We start from the raw sequence: 23,198 nt of genomic DNA, 5'->3' as shown, positions 1-23,198 counted from the left end.
TTTTTTTATTTTACTTAAATTTCAGTCATTTATTAATATTAAATAGTATTACACCTGTGCTATGCACAGACTAAAATATTTTTTAAAAATATTAATTTAGGTTATAAATTTATTAAATAAAATTAGAAACAATATCATTATATGAAATATGTATATAATAAATATAGATCAGTAATAAATATACTATGAAACAATTAATCACAAACTATAATATTCCAGTGTTAAATCATAGGAGAAAAAAATAAAAGTAATAAGTATGGATTATACGAGACAACACAACCTTGATCAAAACAAAACTCACATCTTCATCAAAGTCACAAAAGAAAATTTTGCAATGAGGATTATGCTATCCAATAACATACTCACACAAGACCTTGTTTAGCCACAATATTTCTAACCCACAAGAGTTGAACCATTTTTTAGCTCAATCGCACGATTTTCATCTTCAACAACATTGTATTCAAATCAATCTTAACTACACACATATATATGTAAACGTTTTTGCATGTTTAATTAAAAACTTTTCCACCTCCAAGCCATTCAATTTATCACCAAAAAACATTGCACTTCCACTTCCACTCCCCCTAATTATCACCAAAATAATTAAAATCTTTTTATTTTCTTAATAATCATAGCATTGTATTCAAATCACTCTTATATATATATGGGTGTGATAAACTACAAACCCTCTATAATACAAACTATACAAACTTTAATCCTACTCACTTAATATAATTAATCAATGGTTAATATAAGAAATTTTTCTAATGTCAACATTTCCTACAAATCTGTACACTCCATTGACACCGAACAATCAGAATTTGTACACCCCCGTTGACATAATTTGTACACCCCGTTGACATCAGCCCCCGTTGACAGAATTTGTACACTCCGTTGACATCAGCCCCCCCGTTGACAGAATTTGTACACTCCGTTGACATCAGCCCCCCCGTTGACAGAATTTGTACACTCCGTTGACATCAATTTGTATAGTTTGTATTATAGAGAGTTTGTATTTGATCACACACCTCTCTATATATATATATACAATCATATATATATATATATATATATATATTAAGTGTATAACTAGAAAGCAAATCTCAGCCACTCATTATCTTAATCCAATGATCAAAATAAGTAAACATTTTTAGTTAATAAAAACTACATAGGGGTATTTTAGGAAAATCAACTTTAGTTAATAAAAACTGCATAGGGATAATTGCTTTGTTAGCATTTGCTTTTGAATTCATGGCGACGGCCACAGTGGGGGTGGCGTCGGAGAGGATACTGGCGGCGGTGGGGGAGCTGGGAAAGGCGATCGGGACGGAGGGGCTGGTGGCGGGGCAGGTGGTGGACCTCAACTGCATCGGCGAAGCAAATGTAGGATTAGACACGTTGGAATTCATACACATTCACAATCATCGTGAAATCGGAATCGAAATTGAAATCGAAAGAATTTGCAGGTGAGGAATCCAAACCGAAATTGAAATTGAAATCGGAATCGAAATCGAAATCATTGAGAAGAAAGGTTTGTATGGAGTCGAGCCAAGCCAAATCGAATTCAGATGTGTTTTCAGCTTCCATGGATTTGTATGGATCTGCAAATAAGGTGTTTGCAAACAGCAGAATCAACATAGCTATGATCATCAAATTAGACATTATACTGCAACAGAGAAAAGAGAGAGGGATCAAAGTTCCAGCCCTCCAGGGAAAGAGATGTAGTAGATTAATCAATTAGAAATATTGAGAAATGATTTATGCATTTACTACGAAATTATTGAGTAATATGGTTATATGATTAATGGATTAACTTTATACACGTGCATAAGCATCGGTCCCTGCACCACTATATTTTGTTTTTTTTTATTGTGATGATCTCCCAATATGAATATGTTACGCAAGCTTTTAATATTAATACTCCTATTTTGAAAATATAAAAATAGTATTTGTGACGACGTAACTCCGGTGAACCTCAATCAACTATCTGAGTCGACCACTGAATTATGAAGTGTAACTTACTAACTTTGGTGATTTTTAAATTAACCTAAAGCAAATATTACAGAAACATCACTTTAAGCATGTTTTTACTCCACTGATATGAAGTTTCTGTGATCCTTGCTTATAGTGATCTATTTTTTTCATATCAGTGAAGTAAAAACATGCTTAGAGTGATGTATTCCATGGTTAGAGTGAAATTTATGTAATCCTTGCTTATAGCGATCTATTTTTTCATATCAGTGAAGTAAAACATGCTTACAGTGATGTATTCCATGGTTAGAGTGAAGTTTATGTAATCCTTGTTTATAGTGATCTATTTTTTTCATATCAGTGAAGTAAAACCCTAAAAACATGCTTAGAGTGATGTGTTCCACTGTTAAGTGATGTTTCTGTGATATATGCTTGTAGTGATCTATTTTCTTCATATCAGTGAAATAAAAACATGCTTAGAGTGATGTGTTCCACGGTTAAGTGATGTTTCTGTGATATATGCGTATAGTGATCCATTTTCTTCATATCAGTGAAGTAAAAACATGCTTAGAGTGATGTTTTCCACGGTTAGAGTGATGTTTCTATAATATTTTCTTATAGTGATCTATTTTGTTCACATCAGTGAAATAAAAACATGCTCAGAGTGATGTTTTCCACGGTTAAGTGATGTTTCTGTGATATATGCGTATAGTGATCTATTTTGTTCACATCAGTGAAGTAAAAACATGCTTAGAGTGATGTTTCTATGATATATGCGTATAGTGATCTATTTTGTTTACATCAGTGAAGTAAAAACATGTTTAGATTGATGTGTTCCACGGTTAAGTGATGTTTTTGTGATATATGCGTATAGTGATCTATTTTCTTCATATCAGTGAAGTAAAAATATGCTTAGAGTGATGTTTTCCACTGTTAGAGTGATGTTTCTGTGATATTTTCTTATAGTGATCTATTTTTATCACATCGGTGAAGTAAAACATGTTTAGAGTGATGTTTTCCACGGTTAAGTGATGTTTCTGTGATATATGCGTATAGTGATCTATTTTGTTCACATCAGTGAAGTAAAAAACATGCTTAGAGTGATGTGTTCCACGGTTAAGTAATGTGTCTGTGATATACGTGTATAGTGATCTATTTTCTTCATATCAGTGAATTAAAAATATGCTTAGAGTGAAGAGAAAGCAATCCATATAACGGCGCTCCCGACTTGTCCCCAATTGGCAATTGTTGTTCTCTCTCAAAATCTATTAATCTCAAAAACAACATTCGTCATCCATGAAATCACACTCCTCTCTCGCATAAACCCAAATTAGTAATCGAAGAGGAAATTCATCCGCAGCCATGGCAATTTCCTCCCCACTGCTAATCCTTCCCCTCTCTCTACCACTCCTCTTCTTTTTCCTCGCTCCTCGAATCCTGCCGCCGCGCCAAATCTCCATCTCCCTCCTCGACGAGCTCGACGACCTCCCCCTCTTCCACAAGGCCATCGCAATGGACTCTGCCAATTTCCCCCGCCGCCAAATCGCACCTCTCCTCCACCCTCCGCCGCCCTAAAATCGCCTTCCTCTTCCTCACCAACTCGAACCTCCACTTCGCCCCCCTCTGGGACCGCTTCTTCTCCAATGCCATGCTCAGCCAGTACAACATCACTTAATGAAATAGTGGAGAATCGATAGAGAGTTTGAGTAGAAGAGATGACGGGCTGAAGAAAAATTATCTAAATGAGAGAGATTCATGTTTTACCCAGCTTTGTTTGTAAATGACTATTTTACCCCCGCCTACTTATATTGTGAAGTAATTTTCTGGATCAATTTCGAAATCCTAAGCTGAGTTTTCAACCCTTGATTTCTTAATCTTGTGGTTGAAATTTATTCTCTAGTTATATATACTTAAGGAGTACTTGCCCTATATCACTACTCTATATATATATATATATATGGATGTATTATAATGAAATTGGACTGCTCCAAGCCTGCCATGTGGCAGGAGAAATTATATTAAAAATAAAAATAAAAATAAAAATTGAGAAAGGGTATTTTTGAGAGTTAACATTTCAGCGGTGATTTTTCCTAATTTTCTCTCCCAATTCACTCAACCTACAAATCACAAAAAGAAATCACCCCCACCCACTGCAGAAGCCAAAACAATCTCCAATTGCCTCCTCCAACCTTCCGGCGAAACCACTTCTTATTGTTAGAAGTCTCAAGATTGGCTTGATCAACCAAGACGGAGATGTCTTGATCAAGCCATCGATCAAGTGTGTTGAACAAAATGGTGACAAGATTGGCTTGATCAAGCCATCGATCAAGTGTGTTGAACGAAATGGTGACAAGATTGGCTTGATCAACCAAGACGAAGATGGCTTGATCAAGCCATCGATCAAGTGTGTTAAACGAGATGGCTTGATCACGCCATCGATCAAGCATGTGAATCATGGTCGTAATGGACAAGTTGAGCAAGCTGTGGACCGAGGCGCCAAGCCACTGGACCTCACTGTACGTTGCATCGATGCGAATGCGACAAAGAAGATTGAAGCACGTGCTGTGCAAGGAGAGCCACGAGCTGATGCCACGGACAAGCCAAGCAAGACAGCTAAGATGGAGGACCACACTTGTACTTGGAGAGACATGTTGATACATGGATTAAAGAAGAAGGAATCATTGCAGATTTATTTTTGATTAACATAGCTAGTTTTGATTAACGTTGTTAAAGGATGAAGATTAAGGAGAGATTCTAGATCTTTCCAATATGTAGTATATATAGGATCAGGCTGTAAGTTAATCAATCAATGAAACAGCAGCCGAGGCTCTTCACCAACTATTTTGAGTTATGTTCATTTACATTTTTCTTCGCATGATTTTCCACAGTTCTTTACATGGTATCACAACAAGATCTTCTTGATCTTGTCTCTATACCCCTTTCTCTACATTTTTGTTTTCTTTTCACAAATGGCAAACTCCAGCTCTACATTTGGAGGCATTGCTCAGGGTCAAAACAATCAGTCTTTCTATGCACAGCAGCTGCCCCCCATATCAGTGAAGCTGACTGATGCAAACTTCTTAATGTGGCAACAACAAGTTGATGTCACTGCCTATGGATATGGGCTTGAAGGATTTCTGAATGGAGAAAAGAAATCTCCACCCCAGACAATTGTTATTGCAAAGGGAGAAGGGGGATCTGTCATTAATGATGAGTTTATTTCATGGCAGAGGCAAGATAGGAGAGTTGCAACATGACTGCTTTTTTCACTCTCAGAAGGAGCTCTGGGCTTGGTGGTTGGCCTGAGGTCTGCAAGGGATATCTGGAGTGCCCTTGAGACCAATTTTTCAAGCAGATCTACAGCTAAAATAATGCAATACCGGCAGCAAATGCAGAATCTCAAGAATGATTCCCTGACCATGAGTGAGTACATTGGAAAGATGAGAAATTGTTTTGATCTTCTTGGATCGGTAGGCTGCAGAGTATCTGAAGATGAGCAAGTGATGCACATTCTTGGAGGATTAGGACAATCTAGTTGTGTGTGCAATCAGCTCAAGGTCAGACTCATGGAGTTTAGGTGATGCTACTGCTTTTCTACTCACTTTTGAGTCAAGGATGGAGACTAATTCCTCCAGCACAGAGGGGTCACAACCTCTTCTGAATCTGATGCAGCCATCAAATCAAAAGAAAGATTTCACTCCATACAACACTAGATTTGATTCTGGAAGTGGCAGAGGTGGAGCGAGAAATCAGAGAGGAGGAAGAGGCTATGGCAGAGGAAACAACAAGGTGGTGTGTCAACTTTGTGATAAGCCAGTTGTTTTCTCTTTCTCAATTGGTTTATGTTCCAACATCTGCTGTTTTATTCTTGTCAAAATGATTAGTCTTGACCTCGTCGTTCCGGTTGAGCTGTTGAACGTCGTTGTTTTATCCTTCTCTTTCTTATTTGTTTATTTGATTCATTTTTGGCGCAATATGTTTTTTTTTAATCTTAGATTGCTTGGTTATGTATTACGTATTGCATTTCTATGAACTCACAATTGCATATCTGTGTTACAATTGCACTTGTGAAGATTGAAGATTCGGACAGCAGTTCGGCCACCGTTTGGTGTCGCAGAGGGAGAAGGCTGTGAAGTTTCTAACTAAACCATTGCGTTGATGCGCGAAATATCGAGATCCATGTCACCATGACACTAGGAATTGCAGCCGAAAACCATAGATATTTAGCTAGGAATAGTACTTAGTTGTTTTCCTTGTATATTACATTGTTCGTTTCTGATTGTTCTAGTTGCATTTGTTAGAACTGTTGTCACACCTAAATGTATTTTTTTTTGGACGAGCATAGTTTGATTAATAGATTGCTTATTAATATAGTTGACATTGCTTGTTAGTAATAAAAATTTTGCTTATTACATATTATAAACCATTCGCTAGAGCACTCAATTTCATTGTCGTGTGAGAATGAGTTCTAGATTGCATATTCTTTTGTTGGTTTTTATTTATTTTCCGTGGAAGTTTGCATGCTCGTTTACATATGTTTAATAGATTGCATATGTTTACTAGATTGCTGATTACTATATTTTACATTGCTTGAATAATAGTATTTAAGGATTGCATACTACATTTTTTGAAAATATTTTTTAGTGCATTTAATTTCATTGTCGAAGAGTATGACTTGATTGCATATTCGTTTGTTGGTTACTACATATTTTAGGGGTAGTTCGCATGATCGTTTGTTATGCACCAAATGTGAAGATTACATATGTTTATTAGATTGTTGATAAATACAACTGACATTTCTTGTTTGTTATGTAAAGTTTGCATGCTACATTTTTTAAACATTCCATAGTGAACTCAATATCATTGTCGTAAAGAATGAATTCCAGATTGCATGCTTGTTTGTTGGTTATTGCTTCTTTACTAAGGAAGGTTTGCACTCTCTTTCATTTTAGTAATACCTGCATGAAAAACGCAATATCCTCTGCTACATAACACGTATGTTTTTGCATAAATCCAGATGACGATAAATGCCAAAAAAAACATGGCCAAACTATTAAACCAAGGTCAACAAAAGTTTAAAAACATCATAGTATGTAATAAATCAAAGACTAACTAAAGTCCCAAAATGGTCCTTAACATATTGCATTTTTTTTTGGTCCAAAACATTATCTTTTGAATTATTCGGTCCCTCACATTTAAATCGGATCACATTTGGTCCATTTTGGACGGTTCCGACAATTTTTTGACGGTTTTAATTACCGGGTCACAAATCCGTCACTAATTGGGAGAAACTGATCCGTCACTAATCCGTCACTAATTTGAGTAGGGCAGATTTATTGCAATAGGTAAGGTGACGGCGAATCAGAGGTGGAGGCAGGAATGGGATGCAGTGGTTGCAACCAAGGTAAGAAAATTATTTTATTGAAATTTTGGGGGATATTAACGACTTTGCAAAATTCTAAATCATCCAAGACATAAAATAAACAATTAACTAGGCACAAGAATCCCTTAGGAAAGTGATTTTGATAGATTACTAATTTGAAAATATTAAGAAAGTTGATAAGATTTTACATTTATGGAGTACTATTAATTAAATTCAGTTAGGTAATGGTTATAATTATTGAATTAACTAAGTATTTTTCTATTACTATATCTAATATATTCATTATTGTTCTAATACATAACCTTAATAATTAAATTAAGATTAGTGACGATTAGTGACGGATTTTGTGACGGATTTGTGACGGATCAGTTTCTCCCAATTAGTGACGGATTTGTGATCCGGTAATTAAAACCGTCAAAAATTTGACGGAACCTTCCAAAATGGACCAAATGTGATCCGATTTCAAATGCGAGGGACCGAATAATTCAAAAGATAATGTTTTGGACCAAAATAAAAAACCCAATATGTTAAGGACCATTTTGGGACTTTAGTCTAAATCAAAAGCCATCACAAATGGACAATTAGTTAAGCCAAAAACCCATCAACCTATCCATCTATATTCAAACAAAACAATGTACTATCAATTATCAATCAACTCATGAGGTTCATCTCCATCGGAACGAATCTCTGATCCACATTCATTATCTGATCCTTTGTAAGGTTCAGCGTATTGACTTCAACAGTCCTCTTCCGACTCTTTGGTTGCCATTCTTTTTCTAACCATTGTAAAACTGAGTATTGCGTTGCAAGCAATGGACACAATTGTTATAAAATAGTGGAACATAAGCAATAACCAAGCTATAGTATCGATCAAATGCTAAGTAATTAATAGATCCCAAATGTAGCACTTATAAAACAAACAAATAATAAAATTAGAAACAAGCAATGACTCATCCATTATCAAGCACATAAATACAATGCATTTTAACAAGCAATTATACTGACCACTTATTATGTAATAAATTGAACAAAAAAATAAGCAATCACGAACCACAAAAAAATGTAACCAAAACTGAATTATTCTTAAGCAATTATTGACCTTAAAAGAAGCAACTATGAATCTTAAGATAAGCAATTATGTGATTATCATCACTTTAACGATTACAGATTATCATCATTTTAAGAAGCAGGTACAACAATCAATTAGTACAGATTATGCATAAACCAACCCTTTAAGCAATTAAGAAAATGAATTAATATCGAATGAATACTTATCATGCATAGACCAACATAGTAAGAAACAATCAATGTAACTATTAGTACAAATTATCATCAATTTAACATATCAGCAATTACCCACCTTAAGCAGCAATTAAGAAAATGAATTAATATCGAAGGAATACTTATCATGCATAGACCAACATAGATAGTAAGAAACAATCAATGTAACTATTAGTACAAATTATCATCAATTTAACATATCAACAATTACCCACCTTAAGCAGCAATTAAGAAAATGAATTAATATCGAAGGAATACTTATCATGCATAGACCAACATAGTAAGAAACAATCAATGTAACTATTAGTACAAATTATCATCAATTTAACATATCAGCAATTACCCACCTTAAGCAGCAATTAAGAAAATGAATTAATATCGAATGAATACTTATCATGCATAGACCAACATAGTAAGAAACAATCAATGTAACTATCAGTACAAATTATCATCAATTTAACATATCAGCAATTACCCACCTTAAGCAGCAATTAAGAAAATGAATTAATATCGAAGGAATACTTATCATGCATAGACCAACATAGTAAGAAACAATCAATGTAACTATTAGTACAAATTATCATCAATTTAACATATCAGCAATTACCCACCTTAAGCAGCAATTAAAAAATGAATTAATATCGAATGAATACTTATCATGCATAGACCAACATAGTAAGAAACAATCAATGTAACTATCAGTACAAATTATCATCAATTTAACATATCAGCAATTACCCACCTTAAGCAGCAATTAAGAAAATGAATTAATATCGAAGGGATACTTATCATGCATAGACCAACATAGTAAGAAACAATCAATGTAACTATTAGTACAAATTATCATCAATTTAACATATCAGCAATTACCCACCTTAAGCAGCAATTAAGAAAATGAATTAATATCGAAGGAATACTTATCATGCATAGACCAACATAGTAAGAAACAATCAATGTAACTATCAGTACAAATTATCATCAATTTAACATATCAGCAATTACCCACCTTAAGCAGCAATTAAGAAAATGAATTAATATCGAAGGAATACTTATCATGCATAGACCAACATAGTAAGAAACAATCAATGTAACTATTATTACAAATTATCATCAATTTAACATATCAGCAATTACCCACCTTAAGCAGCAATTAAGAAAATGAATTAATATCGAAGGAATACTTATCATGCATAGACCAACATAGTAAGAAACAATCAATGTAACTATTAGTACAAATTATCATCAATTTAACATAACCGCAATTACCCACCTTAAGCAGCAATTAACCATCCCTTCTTTTTCTTTTTTTTTTAAAAGAAAAAAAAGCAGCAATTAACAAATCACAAAACTACAATCATTCAAAAAATTGTACTAAATAACAAAATGTAGGTTAATTACCGAAATGCAGATTATCATCAATTTACAAATCACAAATTTGCAATAAACCAACCCTCACGCAACAATTAACAAATCACAAAATCATAAAATAACCAGCAATTGACAAATTCTTAAGCAGCAATTAACGAATCCTTAAGCAGCAATCAACAATTAACCAACCCTTAAGCAATAATTAACAAATTACAAAACTTGAATCAGTCGAAAAATTATAGTAAAATAATGAAAAGAAGATTAATTACTGCAACCAAATTAGAACAACCAGTAATTAGAACCTCAACCAAATTTTAGCAATCAGTGATTTGAACCACAATCAAAACAGAGAGTGATTCACCATGAAGCACAACAAAAAACGAAAGTAAAATCAAAAGAAAAAACTAGGTCAAGGGCGTATGAAATAAAATGCAGAAAAAGAACTCTAAATTTTTTTTAAAAAAAGACAAACCTTCTCCAACGGCGAAATACACTTCCGAAGATGAACTACGATGCCAACAATAGAGCAGTAGAACTCAATCAATTTGAGGAACTAGATTTCTTGGATTCGGAAACCAGAGATTAGTTGTACGGGAGAGAGTAAGGGTATCCACTATGGATAGCCGCGGGTTGGGGCAGGCGTGGGGTGAACCATAGTGTAGGCGACGTCCGCCCCGGGACGGAGGAGAATTTTGGGGCGGACCGGCATTCGGCGAAATCAGGGCGAGGACGCGCCGGGCGGCCTTTCGCCGCGCCTATAGGCGCACCGGCCATAGTGCGCCGGCGATAGGCGCGCCAACGGTCCTCGAATTTTTTTTTTTTTCAAAATTCACTCTATAAATACCACTCCTCCACCACCCATTTTCACCATTTTCACACACTCTCCCTTCATTCACTATCTACACTTTCACTCTCTAAAAATGCATAGTGGAGACGATGAATCACCCGACTCGTAGGAATCGGGCTATGGCGGCAATCCTTCACAGGGATATGGCGGCTATCCTACTCAGCCGTCGGGATATGGCGGCTGTCCTTCTCAACCGTCAGGCTATGGCGGGTCTCCGTCCCAGCCGTGGAGTTGGAGTCAAACCCCCCCGTCGTGGGCATCAAGTCCAAACCTTCATCCATCTCAGTCGTGGAGGTCTTCTCCAACGCCCCCACCTTTTCAGCGGAATCTGAGTCGGTCGGCATTTGGAGATTACAGACCCAACCTCGACGCGCTTAACCAGCCACGTCCGGAGTCCCCTTCCCCATCTAGTCACTCTCCTTACACCGAAGTAGGTCAAGACGCACTGGATACCATGATGGGGCTGCTCAGTTCCGGCGTCCCGGATACGCCGGTTGCACGGGTGGAAACGCCCGTTCCGACCCGAAGCAGCGCAGGGGGCAGTGGCAGAAGGAGCGGCGGACGTGGTGGCGGTGGCGGTGGATCGGGAAGCACCGGTGGCGGCTCGGGCAGTGGCGTCGGCAGTGGCCGTGGCTCGGGGAACAAACGGGGCAAGCTCTACACGAAAGCGGAGTCCATTGTCGTGGCGAGGGCTTGGGATGCCATCACATCGGACCCCATAGTGGGCACCGATCAGACCGAGGGGAGCTTCTGGAGGCGCGTCCTGATGGCGTACGACGAATTCAAGTCGCGGGGCGTCCGAGAGCGCGACCCAGAACAGATCTGCAAAAAGTGGTCTCGGATTCTCCCGCCTACCAAGCGGTTCGCGTGCACATACCAGAACAACCTTATGTACGCTGAGAGTGGCCGAAGCGAAGCACACGTGAGGGCCCTGTCAATGGGCCAATACAGTACGGAGGGCTGGCTGAAGTTCACAATGTGGGAGGAGTATCAAGTCCTCGCGGATTGTCCGAAATTCAAGGCCATCTGTGCGCAAGAGGTCAGTGGAGCTCCTACGCCGAAGCGTACAAGACACAACCTTGCTGGGGACTACAGCAGTGGAAGCGGCTCGCACTCGTGCGAGCAGAGCGACGAGCAATTCGAAGAGCCCGCCCCTACACACACTAGGCGAGGACGGTCCCCGGGAAAACATGCCTCTATCCGTAGTGCCTGATGGGCTAGAAGTGCCTCCCACCTATCGTCGGCGCCGTCTGGATCGCGTTTCACGCAGCCCGCCCCAATCCCACCGCCGATGGTTCCTATTCCTGCCGAGGTCTTGAGGGAGAACCTCGATGCGCAGTTGATGCAACAACTGCAGGACGTCTGCGGCAAATACGGAGCGGAGACTGGCCCGTTCATCAAGAATATATACTTGAAGCTCATAACTCGGCTTCAGCGGCGTCTATGGTTGGCTGATGAGGCAACTGGGGCAACGACAGTCGGCAGCAGCGAGGGAGGCGGATAAGAAGACGAGGAAGCCGACACCGACACCGAGTAGACGATGGCGGAGTTTTTATTTGTATTTTTTTTGTATTGTATTTTAAATATTCGTTGTACAATTTTACCCTTTTCAATACAACGAGTATTCGGTCCCAATTATCTCGGTTTCTAATTATTTACACTGCGGTGATTTTAATTATACTTGATTGAAATAAAAAACAATGTTAAAATGAAAATTGATTATAAAATTTGGCGGCTATTGGAAGTGTCCACCATAGTGGCGGAAACAAAATTTTGGAGGTGTGGACAAAAAATTTGGGGCTATGGATAAATTTTGGGGCGGGGCTATTGGAGTGTCCACTAATGTGGACACTCTAATGAAATTGGGAGAGAACGAGTCGGTTTCTGGAATGAATTTGATCCGCCCTAATTTAGTAGGATTTTCCATATCTGATGCAAATCAAATTAGAGTAGATTGACAGAATTACCCTCGCCAGCAATATCTCCTATGTTAAACAGCGATCCGGAGTCTATTTCTACAAATCAATCTAATGCTTCCATATAAGAGATCTAAGGGTTATGATTAGTGGTATGGTGTCACTCTAAAGATGGTGTCATCCTAATGCTCCCATACATATATATATATATATATAGAGTTGTGATAATATGATAACCCCTAAATCACGTAATAACCCTATAACCAAATCTGAACCACACATATTTTATAATCTTGTGGTTGAGATTCAAACTTAGATTTACTTCATAAAAAAAGCGCGGGGGTAAATATGTCATTTCCCTCATTTAATTTCTGAATTTCGCCAAATATCACGTAAAATGATAAAATGATATATGTTAGGTTTATTGCATAGAATGATAGTTTTGCAGGATAGAATGATACTCTGAGTTGATAAAATGATAATATGTCATTTCCCTCATTCAATTTCTGAATTTCACCAAATATCACGTAAAATGATAAAATGATATATGTTAGGTTTATTGCATAGAATGATAGTTTTGCCGGATAGAATGATACTTTTGACTGACTGATAAAATGATAAAATGATAAAATGATATATGTTAGGTTTACTGCATATAATGATAGTTTTGCCGGATAGAATGATACTCTGAGTTGATAAAATGATACTTTTGACTGACTGATAAAATGATAAAATGATAAAATGATACTCCATCCGTCCCTGAAAATTTGTCACCTATTTCCTTTTTCGTGCGTCCCTAAAAATTTGTCACCTTTCACTTTTACCATTTTTGGTAGTGGACCTTACATTCCACTAACTCATTTACACTCACATTTTATTATAAAACTAATATATAAAAGTATGACCCACATGCCACCAACTTTTTCAACCCACTTTCTATTATATTTCTTAAAACCCATGCCGGGTCAAATGGTGACGAATTTTGGGGGACGGAGGGAGTATATGTTAGGTTTATTGCATAGAATGATAGTTTTGCCGGATAGAATGATACTCTGAGTTGATAAAAGATACTTTTGATTGACTGATAAAATGATATATGTTAGGTTTATTGCATAGAGTGATAGTTTTACCGGATAGAATGATACTCTGAGTTGATAAAATGATACTTTTGACTGACTGATAAAATGATATATGTTAGGTTTATTGCATAGAATGATAGTTTTGCCGGATAGAATGATACTCTGAGTTGATAAAATGATACTTTTGACTGATAAAATGATATATGTTAGGTTTATTGCATAGAATGAAAGTTTTGCCGGATAGAATGATAGTCTGAGTTGATCAAATGATACTTTTGACTGACTGATAAAATGATAAAATGACAAAATGATATATGTTAGGTTTATTGCATAGAATGATAGTTTTGCCGGATAAAATGATACTCTGAGTTGATAAAATGATACTTTTTACTGATAAAATGATACTTTTTACTGATAAAATGATATATGTTAGGTTTATTGCATAGAATGATAGTTTTGCCGGATAGAATGATACTCTGAGTTGATAAAATGATACTTTTGACTGACTGATAAAATGATATAGGTTAGGTTTATTGCATAGAATGATAGTTTTGCCGGATAGAATGATACTCTGAGTTGATAAAATGATACTTTTGACTGATAAAATGATAAAATGATATATGTTAGGTTTATTGCATAGAATGATAGTTTTGCCGGATAGAATGATACTCTGAGTTGATAAAATGATACTTTTGACTGATAAAATGATAAAATGATACTTAAATAAGATTTTACGTATTTAAATGAGCGAAATTTGTATATCTTAGGAAATAAGATTTTACGTATAACTGAACCTCATACATACGTGTAACTGAACCTCATACATCTGTATATAATGGGAAATAAGATTTTACGTATTTAAATGAGCGAAATTTGGATACATAAATTTTATCATGAGCAAATTCAGAAATTAAATAAGCGAAATGACATATTTACCCTCTGTGCCTTTCTTATGAAGGAAAGCTAAGTTTGAATCTAGACCACGTGATTTTAAAAATGTGTGGTCCAGATTTAGTTATAGGGTTATTACGGAAATTGGGGTTAATGCACCCCTTATATATATATATATAGAGTTGTGATCAATGTCGAACCTTTCCTAAAGACCGAACTAGAGACCAAATTAGGGCCATCCATTTTTCTTAATCTTGTATTTATGATTAATTTACAATTAATTTAGTATTTTATTCAATAAATTTTATTTTTTTTTTTTTTTATTGAATAAAAACTTGACGGAGTAAATAATGAACTATATTCACTAAATAATGAACTAAATAAACGTATATTATGAAGTAATTTTGACATGTCATTGAAATACATTAATGATACAACAAATTTTATTGTTAAACGTTAAGAGGTAGTAATGAACTATATTCAATAAATAACGAACCAAATGAACGTTAGTAATGAAGTAAATATGACATTTTATTGAAATACAATGTTAACTGTGTTAAACGTCAAGCAGTAGTAATGAACTTATTACTTCATTCAGTCATGCTATTACTTCATTCCATTAGTTTATTACTCCATTTAGTCATGCTATTACTTCATTCCATTAGTTTATTACTCCCTCCGTCCCATAGTAGATGTCACACTTGGGAGATGACACGTGATTTTAGCAGATGTTATTTTGTGTGTTAGGTTGTAATACTCCAACTTTTTCAACCCTTTTTATTTCTTCTCGAAAGGAAGTCGTTTACGCATCTGAAAAATTTTGGCCTTTATTTCTTTTGTCAAGAGAAGTATTTCATTTTTTTTGGCCTATAACAATTATTCTTTTCCTATCCCAATTTATTTATTCCCGAGCCCAATTCTTTTTGGAACTATTTCAGCCCAATTTTGGAGAAGACCAAGTTAGGTTTTATTTCATCAATTTTGAGGCCTTCTCCACTTCCTTTTTGGTTACCACATTTGAGAAGGAGAAAGAAATCATATTTTAAATAAAGGAGCAAATCTCGGTCATATCTCCAACATACATATCTCCCCATGATTCCACGTTTTTCTTTTGCTCAACAAGTTCCATCAAAATCGAGAGAGGAAACCGAGAGATGAGGGGAGAAAAAAAAGTGAGGCAGCGGCTGTGTCGCAGCGAGGGGCTGGCAGATCAAAGAGAAATGGCTCGAGGCGGAGCGCGATATAACGGATGGCGAAGACGGAGAGAGGGTGTGAATAAGGGCTGGGGCGGCCGAGTTCCGGCAAGGATGACGGTGGTAGCAGCCCCGTCTAGAGAAGTTGCTCGATGGAGAGCTCACCGTCGCTGGACTGTGGTGACAGCGGAGTTCGTGAGTTGGTGACACCAGCGGCAATGATCGACGTAGGAGAAATTTCTTGGATCGAATGGCGACGGGTAGCGTTGAAGCCATCGTGGTTCGGAGCAGAGACTGTGGCGAATTGCAGCGGCGATGAGAGAAGAAAGATAGGCGGAGAGTTGAGCCTTCGAGCTCGCCGACAGCGACGACAGAGTTACATTGATGGAACAAAACGAATTGGTAGAGAGATGAGTGATGGTGATCGAAAGAGGAAAGGAGATAGAGGCATGTGACACGTTGAGAGTTCTTTCTATGAAATCGGAGACATGAGAGTGAAGAGGGGATGACGAGAGATAGATGGAGGAGTGACAGCGGCGGTGCGATGCTGTTCGGGACAGCGATGGCACTGCTCATCTGCTCGACGAATCCCGAACAGCAGCAGCAGCGGCATGGCAGGCTGTCCCGGCGGAGGAGCAGCGCCCGATCAGCGGCTGCAGCGGGGAGGCAATCGCGAGAGACTTCGGGGGTGGTGACTTCGCGTAGGAAGGACGGCAAACAGCACGGGGAGTACGAACAGCAGCAATCGCGAGAGAGAAAGGGAGACAACGGTGGCCGCGAACTGAGGCTGGCCATGGCAGCAGCTATCGGCTCGACGGAGAGACAACGGCGCTGTAAAATAAGAAAGAGAAGATGGAGAGAAAAGCTAGACGGAGGGAGAGCTGGTGGGGAGACTTCAATGATATTTGAGATTTTCAATTGGGAAAAAGTTAGGAGAGAGAGATCGACGAGTGAGAAAGAGATGGTTGGATTTTGATTTATGTTGTGTTGGGCCATAAGATTGATTCAAGTGAATTGAATAAATAGTAGTATTAGGCTAAGTTTAATTTAGATGGGGCATGTGGTTGGAGTATTAAGACTAGTTGGCTGGCACGAAAAAAATAAAGTGACGAAGGGAACTAGTTGTGGTTTATGCTGGAAACATTAAATTGTGTTGGGCCGAAGGAGATAAAAAGCTCGGGCAGCCTTGGGAATAATTGGAAGAAGGGAAGAATGGACTCAAGGAAGGATTTTCTCCGCGAACAAAATTGGAGTCGAAGTAAGGAGCTCAAATTTAGAAAATTAAACGAACGGGGTGGGCTTTCGAACTAAAGTGTTTTCAAGAGCTTTCGTTTTAATATATCGGTTTGAGCATCATGTTATGTGTGATTGATTTATTGTATTTATTCCAATGATGAGGCGAGATATGTGATCAAAGTGAAAGTGTTGTTGCGCATGTTATGTGGTGCTATGTGTTGATTTATTGAGTGATATTATAAAGTGTTTGGCTTTGTTGATGTGATGTGAATTGATGCTCGACCTTGACAGCAAAGTGATTTGTGTTTCAAATACGTTTTTAAGGAAAATAAAGTTTGCAAAGGGAATATCATGCCAAGTTTTTGTTTTGAGAAATGTCTATCTGTTTGTTTAGCAAGGGAGTTGTCCCTACTAGACCTATTGAAATCGAATTCGGGTCTGACTAGGGAGTAAGTCCCTACTCAGGCTAGTGTACACCAATGGGGATCGTGAGACGTCTTTTGGGTCGGCCGGTCCAGTGATTGATTTTGCGGCCACATTCTCATTTCACATTATGATGTTGATGTTGATGAGATTGATGTTGATGTTGATGATTGCTTAGTGGGAAGTGAGTCCCTACTATGAGTTTAATCGAATTCGGGTCCTAGCGAGGGTGCATCCATACTCGGACTAGTGTACACGATGAGGACTGTGAGTCATCGAACGGGTTGGCCGGTTTTCGTGCTCGTGGAAAGTGGCCCCCTTACACGGCACCCTAAAGAACAGATATGGCAGTTTCTTAAATAAATCAAGGAGAAATGGTTGTGTTTTGAAATGATGAGGAAAAAGGATTGGAGGATGGGTTGAAAGTTTGTGTTGGAGATATTTTTAGTGTCTCGGGCCTTTTCAAGTTAAAACCCTAAGGTCACTCAATGGTGGCATGATATAACTGTTTTTATTAAAATGTTTTGGCATTTGTTCACTGAGTACATCAAGTACTCAGCCCTGCATGTGTTTTCCTTATGTGCAGGTTGAGCGGTGACGAGCGTTGTGGGTGTTGAGCATAAAAGTGAAGAATGTCTATCAAATGTCTAGAATATGTTGTGTCTCCATACATAACATTATTTTACTCTCGAAATGCTTCCGCTAAATATTGTTTCTTTTGAGTTCGTGTATTGTTGAGATATTTTCAATTGGAGTTGGTGATTATTGAAATGATACTCTGATTTTATTCGAACTATTCCCATTTGTTTCGAGCTATGGTCGAGTTGTGTTGTTTTCCCCTTTCTTCCCCGCTTCCTTAATGCTCCCCTAGTCGCGTTCAACCGTGTTTTCTATCCTTTGAAAATGCGGGCGTGACAAAGTGGTATCAGAGCAATTTTTCTTTCCGCTCTGGACCCGAGAGTCTTTTTTCAGTCTTAATCTAGATTCGATTCTCTAGAAAAAAAATGTATATTGAAGGCTCAACATCCTGCTTCGCCACGCTCAACCATGAAAGAGGTAATTTATTTTTATGAGAATTTTTTTAATGCGAAAGTTTTGGAGAAATGAAGATGAGAAAATTTTTGAGAATGAAAGAGGAGAAAAATGTTTATACGAACAACGAAGTAAAATCTTTCCGTGAGGGATTGGTTTCAAATTGAGAATAGTATTTTCTAATGTTTAAGAAAAGAGCAAGTTTTGAAGAGAAATTATGAGTTTGATTTTGAGTTTGAGTTTTAAAGTGAGAAGATAGTTCAAAATATTTTTAGATAAGTGAGAGTATTATGAAGATGCTTTGTTTAGAGTCAAAACCTTTTAAAGTTTGAAAGTAAAGACTTTTGACTTTTGAAGAAAAAGTGTGAGTTTTGAAGAAAATGTTTGTTTTGAAAGTAGATGCGAAATGTGAAAGCGTTGTGTTTTGGGAAGCGATATGTTGTGTATTATAGTTGTTATTTGAAGTATAAATGACTTTAAATGTGATATTTGTTGATCTATGAGGTGGTGAAATGTGTTGTGAACTAAGAGTGCCTAAGACTAAGCTAGATGGAACGTGCGCGATCCATAGTTGTAAGTTGACAATTTATCTATCGCTTTCCCGAGCGATGAAAACTAACGGGAAAGGGAAAGTGGGGCGAAATTCCTAGATTATCGAAATATGAGACGAGAGGATCGAGATAGAGGATGGACGCCAATGGACAATGAAACTCTTTCTATTCTTGGAATGGCGCGAAACGTTGGAGCAAGCTTGATGTGTGAACTATTTTACTATTTCCTACGTTTTCCCTGAACGACAAGAACAAAAAGAATACGAGGAAGATTTCAAGAAGTGGAAGATAGCAAAGACGAAATGAAGTTCAAACGCAAAAGATGGTGCAAGACAAGGAGGGATGATGCGAAGTGCGCGATTTAATTCAATATAGTCTAACCTCGCGTAATTTATTAAAAATGGCAGCGATGTGACTTTCAACTACAATGTTAATTAAACAATATGAGGAAGGTGCTTGGAAATTGGAAGACAAGATGATGGAGAAATTCTATATTCGAAGGACGTAAGCAAATTTCGGGATGAATTTTTTGTTAAGATGGGTAGATTGTAATACCCCGACTTTTTCTACCCTTTTTATTTGTTCTCGAAAGGACGTCGTTTACGCATCAGAAAATTTTTGGCCATTATTTCTTTTGTCGAGAGAAGTATTTCATTTTTTTTGGGCCTATAACAATTATTCTTTTCCTATCCCAATTTATTTATTCCCGAGCCCAATTCTTTTTGGAACTATTTCAGCCCAATTTTGGAGAAGACCAAGTCAGGTTTTATTTCATCAATTTTGAGCCCTTCTCCACTTCTTTTTCGGTTACCACATTTGAGAAGGAGAAAGAAATCAAATTTTAAATAAAGGAGCAAATCTCGGTCATATTTCCAACATACATATCTCCCCATGATTCCACGTTTTTCTTTTGCTCAACAAGTTCCATCAAAATCGAGAGAGGAAACCGAGAGATGAGGGGAGAAAAAAAAGTGAGGCAGCGGCGGTGTCGCAGCGAGGGGCTGGCAGATCAAAGAGAAAGGGCTCGAGGAGGAGCGCGATATAACGGATGGCGAAGACGGAGAGAGAGTGTGAATAAGGGCTGGGGCGGCCGAGTTCCGGTAAGGACGACGGTGGTGCAGCCCCGTCTAGAGAAGTTGCTCGATGGAAAGCTCACCGTCGCTGGACTGCGGTGACAACGAAGTTCGTGAGTTGGTGACATCAGCGGCAATGATCGACGGAGGAGAAATTTCTTGGATCGAATGGCGACGGGCAGCGTTGAAGCCATCGTGGTTCGGGCAGAGACTGTGGTGAATTGCAGCGGCGATAAGAGAAGAAAGATAGGCAGAGAGTTGAGCCTTCGAGCTCGCCGACGGCGACGCCAGAGTTACATTGATGGAACAAAACGAATTGGTAGATAGATGAGTGATGCGTTGAGAGTTCTATGAAATCGGAGACATGATAGTGAAGAGGGGATGACGAGAGATAGATGGAAGAGTGAGAGCGGTGGTGCGATGCTGATCGGGACAGCGATGGCACTGCTCGTCTGCTCGACGAATCCCGAGCAGCAGCGGCATGGCAGGTTGTCCCGGCGGAGCAGCAGCGCCCGATCAGCGGCTGCAGCGGGGAGACAACGACTGTTCGGGGGCGGTGACTTCGCAGAGGAAGGACGACGGACAGCACGGGGAGTACGAACAACAGCAATCGCGTGAGAGAGAGAGGGAGAGAGAGCGGTGGCCGCGAACTGAGGCTGGCCATGGCAGCAGCTATCGGTTCGACGGAGAGACAACGGCGCTGTAAAATAAGAAAGAGAAGATGGAGAGATAAGCTAGACGGAGGGAGAGCTGGTGGAAAGACTTCAATGATATTTGAGATTTTCAATTGGGAAAGTTAGGAGAGAGATATCGACAATTGAGAAAGAGATGGTTGGATTTTGATTTATGTTGTGTTGGGCCATATATTGATTCAAGTGAATTGAATAAATAGTAGTATTGGGCTAAGTTTAATTTAGATGGGGCATGTGGTTGGAGTATTAAGACTAGTTGGCTGGCACGAAAAAAATAAAGTGACAAAGGGAAAGTGGCCCCTTACACGGTTTTCGTGCTCGTGGAAAGTGGCCCCTTACACAGTGGAGGGCCTCGAGAGGGGCGCAAATTCGGACCAAGTTATATTGAAGATAACCGAACCGATTGGATCAGGTAGCAAATTTCGTTGCCACTTGATCGATGCAAACTTGCTCTCACTCGTTTCCTACCACTGTAATTTGTAAACTCCCAATTTTGCACTACTTTAACAGTAAAGCGGCAAGTTCGGGGTCGATCCCACAAAGAAGTTGGTGTATCAAGTGTGTGAATAGTGAACAGGGGTTTGGCTGCTGCCACACTTTAACTTGAGAGTTTTTAACTACTGATTTTACTCTAGGCAGGATTAAACTTACTAACTTGATCAGGGGAATTTTAACTACTGGGTCAAGTGCATCGTAACGAAACTGAAACTAAAGCGGTAAATGTGAGGATGAAAACTAAAACAACTTTGGTTAAACTAGAACAGTACAGCGTGAAATTTAAACTAAGCTAACTTTCTGGAAACTACGAAAGCAATTAAAACCGAGATGGTCCTCGGCGAGAAATTTAAGAAAACGCCGACAGATATCAAGTATTCTGCAGCGCTCCTTCGATCGCCCTTTCTAACTAAGCAATAATTTATCTAAGCTAAGCTAAGTTATTCTAGAGAACTGAACTAAGCTAAAGAACTACACTAAACTAAGACGGAAAGTAAAGGATCAGATTCTTTTTATGTGGTGGCACATCCTCTATTTATAGGCTCGGCACGACCTCCAGCTGGATAACGATCTTGGCAGGGAATATTCGCTCATGCTGAGAGTGAGCGACTCATTGATTGCTATGTGCTCTTCTTCTAGAATGATGACGCTTTTTAGTAACAAATTCGTGACTCAGCTCCGTCCTTGCGTCTCATATATCAGCACGTGTCCCCTTCTAGAACGTTGTCCTTGATAACAGAATGTTGCGCACCATCCAGCTCATAGCCTCGCGTGTCCTTCTTCTGACATCCAGCGGTCCCCTCCTTAACTGCTTGATTACTCCCCTTGATCAACTTCCCCTGAAATCTGGCCTTTTTCGCCTATTGTACTAGCTTGATCAGTTTGGCCTTGTTGCCTTGGTCAAGCGGCATTCCTGCACATTTAACACTTGTTTTGCGTGATAAAACCGATCAAGTAGAGTACATTTTACCCTTAAACTGATCAAGTAGCGTAAATGATTGTTGAAATGATACTCTGATTTTATTCGAACTATTCCCATTTATTTCGAGCTATGGTCGAGTTGTGTTGTTTTCCCCTTTCTTCCCCGCTTCTTTAATCCTCCCCTAATCGCGGTCAACCGTGTTTTCTATCATTTGAAAATGCGGGCGTGACATAGGTGGTGAAAGAAAATATAATTTTATAATTGATGTGAGAATAACTTTTTCCAAAAGAGGAAATGTGATATCTTTTGTGGGACAAACTAAAAAGAAAAGTGTGACAGCTACTATGGGACGTATGGAGTACTTGTGTTATGACATAATTATCTTTCAGTTGAAGTAAATTTGGTAGGTAATGAATGCGAAAAATTAGTTCATAACATACATTCATTTAGTTCATTATTTAGTGAATATAGTTCATTATTTACTCCAACAAGTTTTTATTGGATAAAAAAATTAAAAAAATTAAAAATAAATCAATTTTTTTTAAAAAAAATGTAAAAAATAAAAAAAAATGAATAAAATGTTAAACTAATTGTAAATTAATCCTAACCACAAGATTAAGAAAATAAAGGGTCCTAATTTGGTCTCTAGTTCGATCTTTAAAAGTGGATTTGTGAATAATGATTCTCTCTATATATATAGAACGTTTTTGCATGTTCAATTTCCCCTAATTATTACAAAAATAATTAAAACCGTTTCACTTTCCTAAATATAACACAAATAAATAAAACCTTTTCATTTTTCTAATTTTATTAAAATATTCACAATGGCAAAACTTGTTATTTTC

Source organism: Salvia splendens, chromosome 9 (genome assembly GCF_004379255.2).
Source record: "Salvia splendens isolate huo1 chromosome 9, SspV2, whole genome shotgun sequence".
Lineage (NCBI taxonomy): Eukaryota > Viridiplantae > Streptophyta > Magnoliopsida > Lamiales > Lamiaceae > Salvia > Salvia splendens.
Note: the sequence above shows the minus strand (reverse complement) of the source record.